This window comes from Ursus maritimus, unplaced genomic scaffold, assembly GCF_017311325.1.
Source record: "Ursus maritimus isolate PB19 unplaced genomic scaffold, ASM1731132v1 scaffold_12, whole genome shotgun sequence".
NCBI lineage: Eukaryota > Metazoa > Chordata > Mammalia > Carnivora > Ursidae > Ursus > Ursus maritimus.
Genome location: NW_024423564.1, coordinates 36,962,389 through 36,975,981, shown reverse-complemented (window position 1 = coordinate 36,975,981; position 13,593 = coordinate 36,962,389).

Genomic DNA, 13,593 nt, shown 5'->3' with positions numbered 1-13,593 from the left:
AGATGATTTGAGAAAGAAGTTCTATGCGGCTGGAACAATATAATGTATCTGATGGACTGTGGGGACCAAAAATCTGGGCACATAGATTGAAACCAGACTGAAAGGGCCTTGAATGCCCCTGGGGTTCTGGAACTGATGTCTGTTGTTTTATGCCCATGTTGGAAGAAGGGAAGGGAATTGATGTTTGGTGAGATCTCTATGTCCCTTATTTACATTATTTCATTTCTCACAACCATACAAGGAAGTATGTGATTATTATTATTACTCAAAACATACAAATGGTAAGAGTAGCTCTTACTAAGTTTTCACAAAATGAGCACACTAACATAGCACCCAGAATGGGAAACAGGATATGGAAGTCCAAGAGCCGAGGTATGTCCTCTCCTGGTCGTTACACCCCAAGGGTAACACTACGTTTCTTCTAACACCGTCGTTCAACCCTGCCTCTTCTGAACTCTGTAAAGTGGAATATGGCAATATAGCACATGTTGTGTATGGTGTCTTTTCTTCAACACTATGCTTGCAAAATCCATTCATGCAGGCATATGCAGCTGTAGTTCATTCCTTTTCATTGCTGCAGAATATTCCATTGATGACTACATCATAAACTCATTATCTAGCCTCAGACTAGTTATTATTAAAATGATAAAACTTGAGTAGGTTCAATAACTGGGTTTTTTTTTTTAAAGATTTATTTATTTGAGAGAGAACATGGGGGAGGGGCAGAGGGAGAGGGGGACAGACCATCTCAAGCCAACTCCCCACTGAGCACGGAGCCTAACGCAGGGTTCCATCTCTCCACCCTGAGATCATGACCTCAGCCGAAATGAAGAGTCGGATGTTTAACCACTGAGCCAGCCAGGTGCCCTTAAATAACTAGTTTTAAATCACAGAGCTAAAAAGTAGCAGATCAAAGACTTCGACCCGGAACCAGCCCATTCAAAAGCCTGAAGAGCAGTGTAGCATGGGGTTTGAGTCATTCAATCTCTAGTCAACAATACCTTATTGAGTGCATTACACAATAGTTTATTGTGTGCCAGGTACCCTTCTGCTGCTGAGGGTGCAGCAAGGAATAAAGCAGCTTCCCTTCCAATAAACATTTAGGTGAGAAGAAGGTAGCATCAGCCACTCACGGTGCTGTGAAGAAGATAGTAATCAACACGTATACAGTATGAGTTTGTAGCAGGCCCTATTCTTTGTGTATTTTTCTTTTTATTTTTTTAAAGATTTTATTTATTTATTTGACAGAGATAGAGACAGCCAGCGTGAGAGGGAACACAAGCAGGGGGAGTGGGAGAGGAAGAAGCAGGCTCATAGCAGAGGAGCCCGATGTGGGGCTTGATCCCGTAACACCAGGATCACGCCCTGAGCCGAAGGCAGACGCTTAACCGCTGTGCCACCCAGGTGCCCCTCTTTGTGTATTTTTCAAAACAAATCCATGAGATAGGTACAGTAGCTATTCTCATAATCCTCATTTTACAGATGATGATGCTGAAACATGGAGAGTGCAGGTCCCCCACCTTAGGTCCCCCAGTTCAGAAACAGAGGACCCAGAGTTCAAATCCAGACAGTTTGGCTCCAGAGTCTGGAGCACATCACCACAGAGCTATGAGGGGTACGACGGTAAAGAATATGGTGGTGAGAAGGCTGGTCTGGCTAGCACGTGGGGAAAGGCCGCCCAAGGAAGGCATGTCTGAGTTGGAGATCTGAATAGTGAAGAAGAGGCATTTGTTAGAACTGGAGAGAGAACATTCCAGGCACAATGAACATCAAGCAAAAAGGCTCCGAGTCAGGGACGAGCTTGGCCTGTTTAAGGTCAGAAGGGAGGACAGTGGAGAGGAATGGGGCCTTAGCCAAGGCCAGATTAGAACTATAGAGACATGGGTTCAAATATCACCTTCAACACATACTAGATACTATTTTTCTTTCTACACTGATGTTACATAATCCACTGCATTAGTCTTTCTGTGGGGATCCACAGAAAGGCTTAGAACACCGACAAGGCTGGTAGTGTTTCCTCTTGTTCGTGCTCTCCCCTGCCATCCCTACCCGAGGGCAGTGTGCAACCAGGAGCTGCCAGAGGTCGTCAGGAGCTCAGGAAAGAAGGTGACGGACTATTTTCTCAGTCTCCTGTCTGCTCTTTTTCATTGCTGAGTGTCCGTCGCCATGTGGGGCTTGGAGCTGTCACGAGGGGCCTCTCAGAGCAGAATCCTTGCCACACTCATGTAGCAGATGTGGCAAGGGTCAGAGGGGAAAGGAGAAGGGCGCCACAAGAGCTGGAGCCTCCGTGACACTTGACCGGGACACCTCTGAAGTCCAGGACTGCATTTCCCCGACCGCTAGAAGTCTGTCGGGGCGCATTTCCAACGAGAACACCGCCTCTGTTGGCCGTTAGTTCTTACTTCTGCGAGAGGATGCTCTGCACTGTTTCAAGGTGAGACAATGTTATGTGCTGCTCGCCAGATGAGTCGGTTCTAATTATATGCCTCCTTGATTATTGTTCGGCAGATTGATTAGAACCATATTCAAGACATTTGTAGATCATAGTTCCTGGACACTTCTGTATGTTAGCAAATCAAGTATAATTTATCCCTGGAATTATTGGTTAGGGACGGCTTCTTTTTTTCAATGCATGTTCTCTCTAGCTTATAATTTTAATTAGTGCTTGCTCCCAGTTCACACCGAGAATAGGGATGATTGTCACTTCGGCACTGATGCACAGCCTCGCCTTGTAAGGCAACTTTGACTTCTGCATTCTGATTCCTTCCTCAGTGCCGGGTGTGGGATGAGGGGACACAGCTGAATTAGAGTTACAGCGCAGTAGGAAGTGGAACGGTCCTGCAGCTTAGGAAGCGAATTTGAATTAGATGAGTGATGGGTGCAACTAGATCTGACAATCCAGGTATCCTTATCGACCATGACCAATTTTGAGCAAAGATCGTCCTCCTCCTGCATCCAGACCCAACTCCGAGTGACGAGAGCCACACGCGGGAGAGGGCTCCGTGTGACCGTGGAGACTCTGCCGTCCGGCATCTCTTCGAGAAAGTGAACCGTGGCCACTATTGCTGTGGGATTGCGAAGCCTTTGCTGATCAGATCGCCTCATCGTGTGTGCTTCTGCCACAGAGAGACATCAGATTTTCTCCCCTTCTTCTTTTACACTGAGGGAGGTAAACAGAGGCTTCCCTGCACTTCTCTCTCTTTTGGGCTGTAGCAAATGTCTGTGTATGAGGGAAGGACCGTTACATCCTGAAAATGTAAAATGACTGTAAGAAAAACCTGCTTTGAATTTCTGATTACCCTCTTCCTACCCAAGATAATATTGTATCATTGCTTGAAAGATCTAGTATCTTGAACAAGATAATTATATTCCTCTTAATACTCAAATAGAGTTTTCCCTCTGTGAAATACAAGAAAGCTACCTATTTCAGAAAGATGTAAGTTTAAACGTAATCACTCTGTCTCTGATCTTCAAGTGAAATTTAATTATCATTGTCTTGACGTACACTGACTAATGTACAAACAGTGCCAATGAGTGCAGCAAAGTGGCAATGTGTGCTGAAGAAAATGAAGAGTTGAGAGGAGCTTGACAGAAGTCTGGAAGTGTCGAGAATACAATCTGATTCAGCAAGTTCAAGCTCTTGCCTTCCTAAAATGCAGTTGGCATTAAAATGCAATGTTGCTCGGCAGTGCAAATATGAATATTTAACAGTAACAAGCCGATGCAGTTTAAATGTTCCTGGGCCCCGGTTTAACAGAGTTTTGTGAGGAAGATTTACTTTCACGAAGTGAAAGGAGGTGTTTGCAATGAAGTAGAATATCCTGGAGGATTTTTATCACCCACTAAAGCTTAAGGAAGGTTGTTTCATCATAGAGCTGAGTTTGATCATCACAAAACCAGTAGAAACGTTGCCCTTAAACAGGCCGAGGAAGGAAAAAATTTTCCCAAGTAAAATTAAGGTTTTGATATTTGTTGTATTAGTCAAAGTTCTGCAGAGAAACAGAACCGACAGGATGTGTATATGCATGAAGAAAGCGATGTGTTTCAAGGAATTGGATCACATGGCTAGGGGGCTGGCAAGTGCGAACTAGGCAGGCTGGCAGGAAACGGGGAGGGCCAGGGGCGAGCCAGTGCTGCAGCTTAAGTCTGAAGGCTGTCACATCAGGCTGCAGAACTCCCTCCTGCTCCGGGGAGGGCGACCTTTTGTTCTATTCAGGCCTTCAGCTGGCTGGAGGAAGCCCACCCACAACCTGTTTTACTCAAAGACCACCGATTTCTTTCTTTCCTTATTATTGAGGCATAGTTGACACGCGGTGTTATATTAATTTCATGCCCTTTTGTGGCCAGAGTCAGGAAGAGCCATGCCCTTCGTACATCCTGCGGACTGTTGCTTTTCATGAACCCTGTCAAACCGAAACAGCAAACGTCTTGGTATTGCCTAGTCTTGCTTCAGTCTAGGAGAGCCCTTCCCCAAGAACACACGGTCATTGAGATTTGGGTTGGGAATTATTTATATCAACCTGCCCACGAGCTGAGGATCTCAAGGGATTGCCCCCTGGAAAGCAAATGACTGGGGCCAATGTCAATCACACACCCTACTGAGTAAATGAGAAAAACGAAACGGCACTGTGACAAAATATTATAGCAAAAGGGAAAGAAAATATCAGCCTCCTCTCTTATTGAAAAGTGATGTCAGTTTTGGTGGTTCAAAAAACTTCTGGAGATGAATGGTGATGATGGTCACAGAGCAACGTTAATCTACTTACTGACACTGAACTGTATGCTTAAAATGGTTAAAATGGTAACTATTATGTCATGTACATTTTGTCATAATTTAAAAACATATCTGGACTATTTTCCCCTGTTTAATCTCCTGTTTATTACAAAATATCAATCATTTAAACATTTATTTAACCTATCTACAACTGGTATAAAATAGACCCAGAGACTAATTGAAAATAGTTTTTTTCCTACAGGAGACCATTAGTCTATATGAGACCTTAAGGTATTAAAAGTAATATTTTACTGTAGGAAATATTTTACTTTTGGAGGAAAAAAAATGGAAGGGTCCTACCTGAGGTGACATTCAAAACCAAACGAAATCATGAACATTAAAGAGAGAAAACTAAAAGTTGGAATTTTTAAAGTTAAAAAAATAAAGAGGCTTAGACATAGAAAGATTTTATAATCATAAAAGCAATGAAGGAAAAACTGTCTAAATATGATAAGATTACATGAAACATAAACCTCTCGATAGAAACAATGAAAACAAATACAGAAATCAATATTTAATAAAAATGTTAAAATATATTCAAGTTCACTAGTATCAAACAGACACACATTTTTATCTGGGGGCACTCATCAGTTATTAAAATGAGCAATTCCAGCATCATAGCGAAGCATCTAACTGAAGAACCTGAGTGACTACTCTTACTGACTTTGTCGACAGGGGAACCACAGTTCTTTGAACTGTTTCAACCTTTACACATTTATGCAGGACATTTCCGGGCAAGCTCAGTGAAGAAGCACAGAGAGGATGAGATTGTAAGACCTACATAGAAAACTCAAAGAAACTGCTCTTTATTAAATCTAAGAAAAAGAATTGCTTAAAACAGTAAAAGTAGCCTTATTATTATATCAGAGGGTACTAACTGGATTCATTTCTATTGAAGAAAAAAAACAGGAAGTAGTACCCACAGGATAATTTATATTACAGTTGAGCATTTTGGATATTCTGAGACACCAATTTCACTGTAGGTTATGAAACATGGTCAGAAAATCTTTTCAGGTGATATTTTAAAACAAAAGATTTTCTTCTATCTCAGGGTGCTTCTGTTTTAGGTTGGGAGCTCTACTAAAAACCTTCTCAAGGACCACTCGGGAGTTGTGATTCCAAATCTAGACTTTATGCAAGATAGCTTTAAAAAAGCATGTTTTAAATAGATCTCAATGCTCAATAAAACCAGCTTTCATGCTCTAGGCTAAAATATTCCTTACCTTTAGAGAGTCCACTTACACATGGTACTTGATTTGTTACAATATCAAGCAAACAGCGCAAGTTATTCTCTCCACCTGAAGAACCCTGCCGTTCTGTGAAAATTAAGTGTTCTCTCAGGGTCCACCTGAAGCAGATTAAAGAAGGTAACGATGGGAACAATGTGAAAATGCCTCACCCAGAGTCTGATCGTGGGAGTCACTTCAGCAAATAAAACTTGGCACAGTAGCAGAAATTGTTGAGAATTAGGAAATACATATATTTACATATTCAATTATTCAAAGCTGGGTTTACGTTAATGCTACAAAGAATTATAATATTAATATGGAAAATGCTTACTATGTGCCAGATACTTATTTAATCCTTCAATAACTCTCTGAGGGAGGTAGTTTAATTGTCCCTTTCTTTCTCTCTCTTTTTTTTTTAAAGATTTATTTATTTACTGTAGAGAGACAGAGAGAGCACGTGCGAGCATGGTGGAGGGAGAGGCAGAGGGAGAGGGAGAGAGAATCTTAAGCAGGCTCCATGTCCAGGGCAGAGCCAATGCAGGGCTCGATCTCATGACCCTGAGATCATGACTTGAGCCGAAATCAAGAGTCGGTCGCTTAACCGACTGAGCTACCCACGTGCCCCTTATTGTCCCTTCCTGCGATGAAGAAACTAAAGCACAGAAGGGTTAAGAGAAGCGTGGAGATGTGAAGGGGACATGGGGGACAATCAGGTTGGAAAATAGCCTGAGGATAGATTGTGGGAGATTGAGGATACTGTGGTACAGGTTTGGATGTACGGGAATGACTAACCATGGATGTGTTTATAGCATCATGTGTAGTTCTTATTCCAGTGGTGAATATGTGCCAGGGTATAGTCTTGAGGTATTGAAGTGCCGTAGATACTAGGTAGGGAAGAGAAGAGTAGGGGTGGGAAGGAGGTCTTCTTAGTTTGAGACATGGAGAAAGCATACATAGAACTTGATTGCTAATTGTATGTCATGGGAGGGAAAGGAAAGTTGAGGATATTTTCTTTTTATTAATTTCATTAAAAGGTAGGATTGCATTTCATGAATAGTATCTGCACATAGTTGACTACAATTTCTGAAATGTGTTAATTATCCAGGTCATTAACTTTCATAAGTTTTTAATTTGTTTATCCAGATTTTAAATATCCTGCCAAAACCCAGGTCTCTTAATACATGAAAAATGAAGCCAAGGATATTTTTGAATTTGTGACTAAATAACAAAGAGATTTAAATCAACTCAGGAAGTTAAAGGAATAGATTATTTCAGTAAATATTTCTCAAATGAATGGGTCAAGCAGGTAATCTGACCTTTTCTCCCAGATCTTTACGGTAGATTGTTCTGAAGTTGAAGCCTTTTTGGCAACTCGTCTGAGTCTAATCAAAAGTTCAAACAATGAAACACCAGTCACAGGATTTGGATGCTCAAAGCTCCAAGAAAGCAGAGGAAGAAAAGAAATTTGAGAAGCAGTACCTCCAATTGTACATTCAAGGAACTAGCAGCGTGTATATTGGAGTGTCAGCAAGCAGTAAGACTCCCTCATGCCTTCTTCTACTCCTTCTAGTTATTCTTGGCGTCTTTTACCCATTCTTCTCTCTTCTCCCATGCTAATCTCCTTACCACTCAATTCAATTTTCCACCCTTCATTCAGTTTCTGCTCTCCTTCATTCTGGAGACACCTCAATTTTCTTCTAATTGCATACCTTTATGCTTTCCAGCCCCCATGTCTACAGTGTTTCCCCTTCTTGGATTTGCCAAATACCTTCCTGTACAGGCTCCAAAGATCTCTTTCATTTCCCTTCCCCCCTGCAGCCCGTCAGTCCCAAGTGTGTGATAATGAATCTCTCCTTTATTCTAGCGTGCTCCTTGCTTACTCCTCAAAACCCACAACTGCTGAAACATAACGTAATACTCATTTAGAATAGGCTTGCTTTGGCCCTAACATTATCCAGGTTGGGTAATTCCATTTGACTACATTAATACAGCAGGGTCTGAATGCAGGCATGTAGACAACAGGAGTTGATTTTATTTAGCTCGCTTAGAAAAGCATAAGCGTAGCACAACGGGACTCAATGCACTATTAAGAAGTACTGCAGTGGGTACTATTTTGTAACACTGATAGGAGGAATCGGACTCAGGCTGTGTGCAGAATGCCCATAATCCGTCTGTGTATATTTGCACTTCATGATCCAAGGTTTGACCCTTGAGGTCAGAGACTGGGGACAAGAAAAAGAAGAAGATGAAAATCCCATGTGTCTTCAGGGAACTCCACCTAACAAGCCTGCCCCCTCATCCCGATGGGAATGTGCAAGTTCTCCCTGAACCCTGGTTCAGGCTGCTGTTATTATTTCCTCTCATACACTCTCCCCTCTGCTTCATTAGCTAATCATAGACCAGGAGCCGTTCCACCAGCACGCACTGCTTCTTCTAACTCTGCAAGTAAAGCTAACACTCACTGCTTAATCACTTTTCTCTCAACAGGTAAGGATAATAAAACAGTGGGGAAAATGACAAAATTTAGTGCACCATTTTCTGTGTTAGGAGTCACACACTAACTTTTTCCTTGACATTCAATCACTTACTGGAGCACAGCGAGGAACGCAAGCAGGTGCGACCTCAGCATCCTCATTCCTGAAATCGGCATGAGCGGTATCCTCCAGTTCAAATCCTGGGCGGATGGTGCCCGCAGGACTGGCTGCGAGATGGCAGTAGAGGATTGGGCACAAAGCCTCGGGCTGTCTTTCTGTAGCGCCTCTGAAGTGCCCAGCGCAATTGAGGCAAAACTTACAGAACGCAAGTTCCGGAAGGGACACTACTCCCATGTCCTACTTGTAGATTAAGAGACTAAGGTCCATGAGGTCGAAGTGACTTTCCCAAGTGACTTTAGGTATTGAGTAGTAACGGGCATTGAGTAATCTGACTCCTGGGACAGATTACTGAATTAAGCAGCATCAGTGAACTCTAATAAATATTCCAGATTTGGGTTTATTATGTCCCTGGTTAACACATTTTTTAACATAAAACATTGATGAGCAGTAGCTACCTGATATGTGTAAATTGTAAGTGGATTCTGGTAGATTACAGTCGACAATACCAGTGTTTTTCAGTATGAAGTCCCTTCAGAGGACCACTGAAAACCACGTTCCCCAGCTTCTTACAATTAGGTGAAGACATATGACTAAGAGTCATGTGTGTTCCTTCTGAGTGGAGGCAACGAACATTTGCATGATTTTTCTGGCTCTCTCTCCCCCTCTTCACTGTCTACAGTAGAGGCAATGGGTTGACATGGCAGAGCCACAGGATTGAAGCAGCCTGAATCCTTAGTCATCACATGGATGACTGACTGCTCTGGAGAACTGTCTGAAGGAGAAAAATAATTTATGTTTTCAGTAACTGAGATCTGGGGATGGTTTGTCACTGTAACAAAAGTATAGCCCATTCTAACTGATAGAGAGCTATCAGTATTTTTACGAGTTTGTTTGCTATTATTCTTTAACATTATGTTGTGTAGAAAGGATGTACTTTCTACATTTGGCACTAACATTATCCAGGTTGGATATTTCTGACCAGAAATAGTGATCCAAAAGAAATTTTTCTTGACATGTGATTTATCTTTTGTGGCGCTCTACCAAATAGATCCTTTGCTTACGGTTCTGTGATTCCCCTTCTGGTCTGTTCTTGACGGCTTTCTCTCTCAGGATGGGTTTTCTGTAAGACAAAACCCAAAGTGAACGCTTAAGTACCAGTAGTTTATGGAAGCGGAAACCCAGGGAAGTAGAAGTGAGGTAGGAAGAAGGCAAGACCAGGAAAGGAGAACAAATATTAAGGTGGTAAATTACAGAGCTGGCCATAGCTTTGTGATAAACTGTTTGGTTTCTCAAGATGTTTTCAGAGAAGCTGAATGAAGCTATTGTGCCTGCAAAGAGCATGGAGGATAGACAGGAAGAGAGAAAAATACATCCTCTCACCCCCATCTCACATTGGTCAACATTTACCCCATGGGATTTGAGCTCCCAGACACTTTTGACTTGCCTATGTATGGATGTGGCCAAACCTCATGCCTCAGGGGTGACGGGGAAGTCCAGGAGCAACAGATGAGGCTGCTGTGCTGTGAGCAACATGCGGGGCCGGGAACACCTGCCACAGCAGACAGCAGAGACCAGCTCCGTGCTGGTGGAGCAGCACTCCGCCTCTGCTTTAGGCCCTCTAGCTAGATAGCATGGCCACCGAGCAGACCTGGGGGGATGCATTAACTGAACTGGTTAGAGTTTTATAACTCTAAAAGACAATAATACTATAGCTTATTTAAGGATTAAAAGATATGATGTATACAAAGTGCTTAGCATAGGGCCTGTCACAAACTAACTGGTAATCTAGTAATAATATAGCTAGCTAAGTGTACACAGGACTTTTGCATAGTTATTATTTATTGTTCTGTTATTACATTCCTGAGTAGAATGGGTAGCTCTCATTCCTATCTTACTGGGGGGTAGGAGGTGGGCATAAAGGCAACAGGGGCATTAAATTACTTCCCAAGGCCTGTCGGGCCTGAAAGATCCAAGAATAGAAGCCTAATTTCTCATTACCAATACATCCAGTTCTCTTCCTTTTAGACTACTTTAATTCTTAAGTCTTAATTTTTCCTAGAAATTTAATTGAGAACCAAAAGAGCTGGACAAGCAACAAAAAAAAAACAAACATAACCGTTATGCTAGCACTTCATCCGGCACTTGATACCTGGACTTTTGGCATCTATGAAGAGTTGAATGTTCCTAAAAAGAAAGAATTCTTCTATTCTTTCTATAACTTAAGAAAAGTGGGCCATTGGGGTGCCTGGGTGGCACAGTTGGTTAAGTATCTGACTCTTGGTTTCAGCTCAGGTCATGATCTCAGGGTCATGGGATGGAGCACCGCCTCAGGCTCCACACTGAGTGTGGAGTCTGTTTAAGATTCTCTCTCCCTCTCTCTCTGCCCACCCCCCATCCCCCGCTCACACTCTCTCTCTCTTTCTCTCAAAAATAAATAAATAAATAAATAAATAAATAAATAAATAAATAAATAAATCTTTTAAAAAATATGTTAAAATAAAAGGAAAATTGGGCCATCAATTCACATCTGATATATAAGGCTGAAGTATCTAGAGAGCTTAATAAAATAAACATTGTGGAAAAATAAAATTCAGATTTATTTTCCAATCACTTTTTCATGAAAAAAATATGTAAAGAAATCAATAACTATTGTTTTGAGCAAGCAAGTAAGTGGAAATCTTGGGTATCTGAGAAAAATGGGTAATGAGACATCTCTCTGTGGACTGTGGACATTTCTAAATTTTTTTCATAAAATAAATATTTTGGCACTGTGGACATTTCTAGATTTTTCATAAATGTAATTTTTTGCTTATAAGACATATGTTATTACACAAGAAAATAAGCCGAGATAAGCAAGAAGAAAAGAATTGATATGTAGTCTCAGTGGGCAGAATTAACTTTATTTAAAGATCTCAAAATCAATTTTCCTTCTCACTCTCCCTTCTTTTCATCCCCTCTCCCTTCCCTCCCTCTTCCCCTCAGTCTCTCCCTCTTTCCTTTTTCTTTCCCTTTTTTCTTTTTTCCATATAAAACTATTCTGTTTTAACTGGATTTTTATACTCAACATTATAGACTCTAATAATATTTTGAATTCAAGGGGAAATTTTATTTCTACAAATTTCTACTGCCTTGGCAATTTTATCTAGTAATCCTCAGAACATTTTGAACTAGAGGATTCCTCTTGACAGTTGTACAAGCTACACTCAGAGCTTGTTTTGCTAAAAGTCACATAGGCTGATATCCTTAGAACTTGGTTGCATTGGCTCAGACAGGGAGAATCATCAGTGCAATTGGCTCTTCCATCTACACTGGGGAGTGAGTGATGCAGAGGCATTGGCCCTAGTCACTCACCATTAGGAAACACCCAGTGATTTATATTCTTCATCATGAAGTATCAAGTTGCCCAATCACAGAATTGTAAAATTGCAGGTGTGTTATTTTCAGAATTTCAGAGATTTCAAGGATACTACTAAAATTGATTGAATAGACTAATAAAAAAAAATCACACCATAGGAAGATTTGGTTAGTAAGAGTCAGCAGCCCTACAGAATGGAAATCATTCAAGGAAAATCCCCAAATTACAAAAAAACCCCACACAAAACAAAACAAAATAAAGATGCCTAAAATAAATTTGGAATAACACATTGTCTTTGCTATGTTTGTAGCCTGTGCCATTCTGTCTGCAGTCTGTGCAGACAAGGAGCATCAGGAGAAAACAGCTCTTACATTGAAAAGGTGCAGAAGTATAATTTATGACACCTTTGCAAACACACTGGGGACTGGGACATCATTTCACTTTCAGCAACTAGCGTGCAGGAAAAGCAAAGGAAAAGTATTAATGTGATACATCATTGCTTTTGGAAATTGGGAGAATAATTAAGTTCCTCCCTGACTCCCATTAACACAGTTTGCCATTTGCTATAACCATCCAGCCCCTACATACACCTTGGAGTGATACTTTATGAAAGAGACAATGAGAAATCCCAAAACTTGAGGCAAAAATTCTACAAAATGCAACCTGGGAATGCCATTAGTAGCCCAGCAACATTTTTGGTGGCCCCCACTGTATATCACTTAATGGTTGCAAACTGCAAATGTGAATTGCAACTGGATTTTGTGTAGTTGATTCAGTATATCAGTCAGGCATGTTGTTTAAAGAAGCAATTTAATTAAGCAATGTTGACAATTCAGTCAAAATGAACAAGTTATAAATATAACCACAACCATGGTCATATTTCTTAAGGTCCTCCTGCTATGTGTGTTACTTGGAGCAAGGGAAGGCCAATTCCAGAAGCATTTATCAAATGCCTACTGTGTGTTCAGGCTTTGTACAGGCATACCTCAGAGATACTGTGGGTTCAGTTCCAGATCACCACAATAAACCAAGCACCACAATAAAGCAAATCAAATCATTTTTTTTGGTTTCCCAGTGCATATAAAGTTAGTTTACACTACTGTAGTCTTATTAAGTGTTCAATAACATTATGTCTAAAAAAAAAGTAGATACCTTAAATAAAAAATATTGCTAAAAAATGCTATCATCTGATCTTTCAGCGAGTTTCAGTCACTGATGACCATAACAAATATAATAATTATGAAAAAGTTGAAATATTGCAAGAACCTGCAAAATGTGACACAGAAACATGAAGCGAGCAAATGCTGTTGGAAAAAGGGTGCTGATAGACTTGCTCAATGCAGGGTTATCACAAACCTTCTGTTTGTAAAAAAAAAAAAAAAAAAAAAAAAAAAAAAAAAAACCTTAGTATTTGTGAAGTTCGACAAAGTCAACTGCAATAAAAAGAATGACACCTGTACTAGTAATAGAAGCATAGGACAAACTGTCCTTGGGGGGCTTTCAACTGATACTTAACAGAGGTGAAAAGGTCATGAAGAATACAGTGCACGATAAAAGCCGCAGATCATGGGAATGTTGGAGGAACTTAGAAGCAGGTGAGGACCCACCCTGTGAAGTGGTCAGGAAAACCTCGCAAGAGAG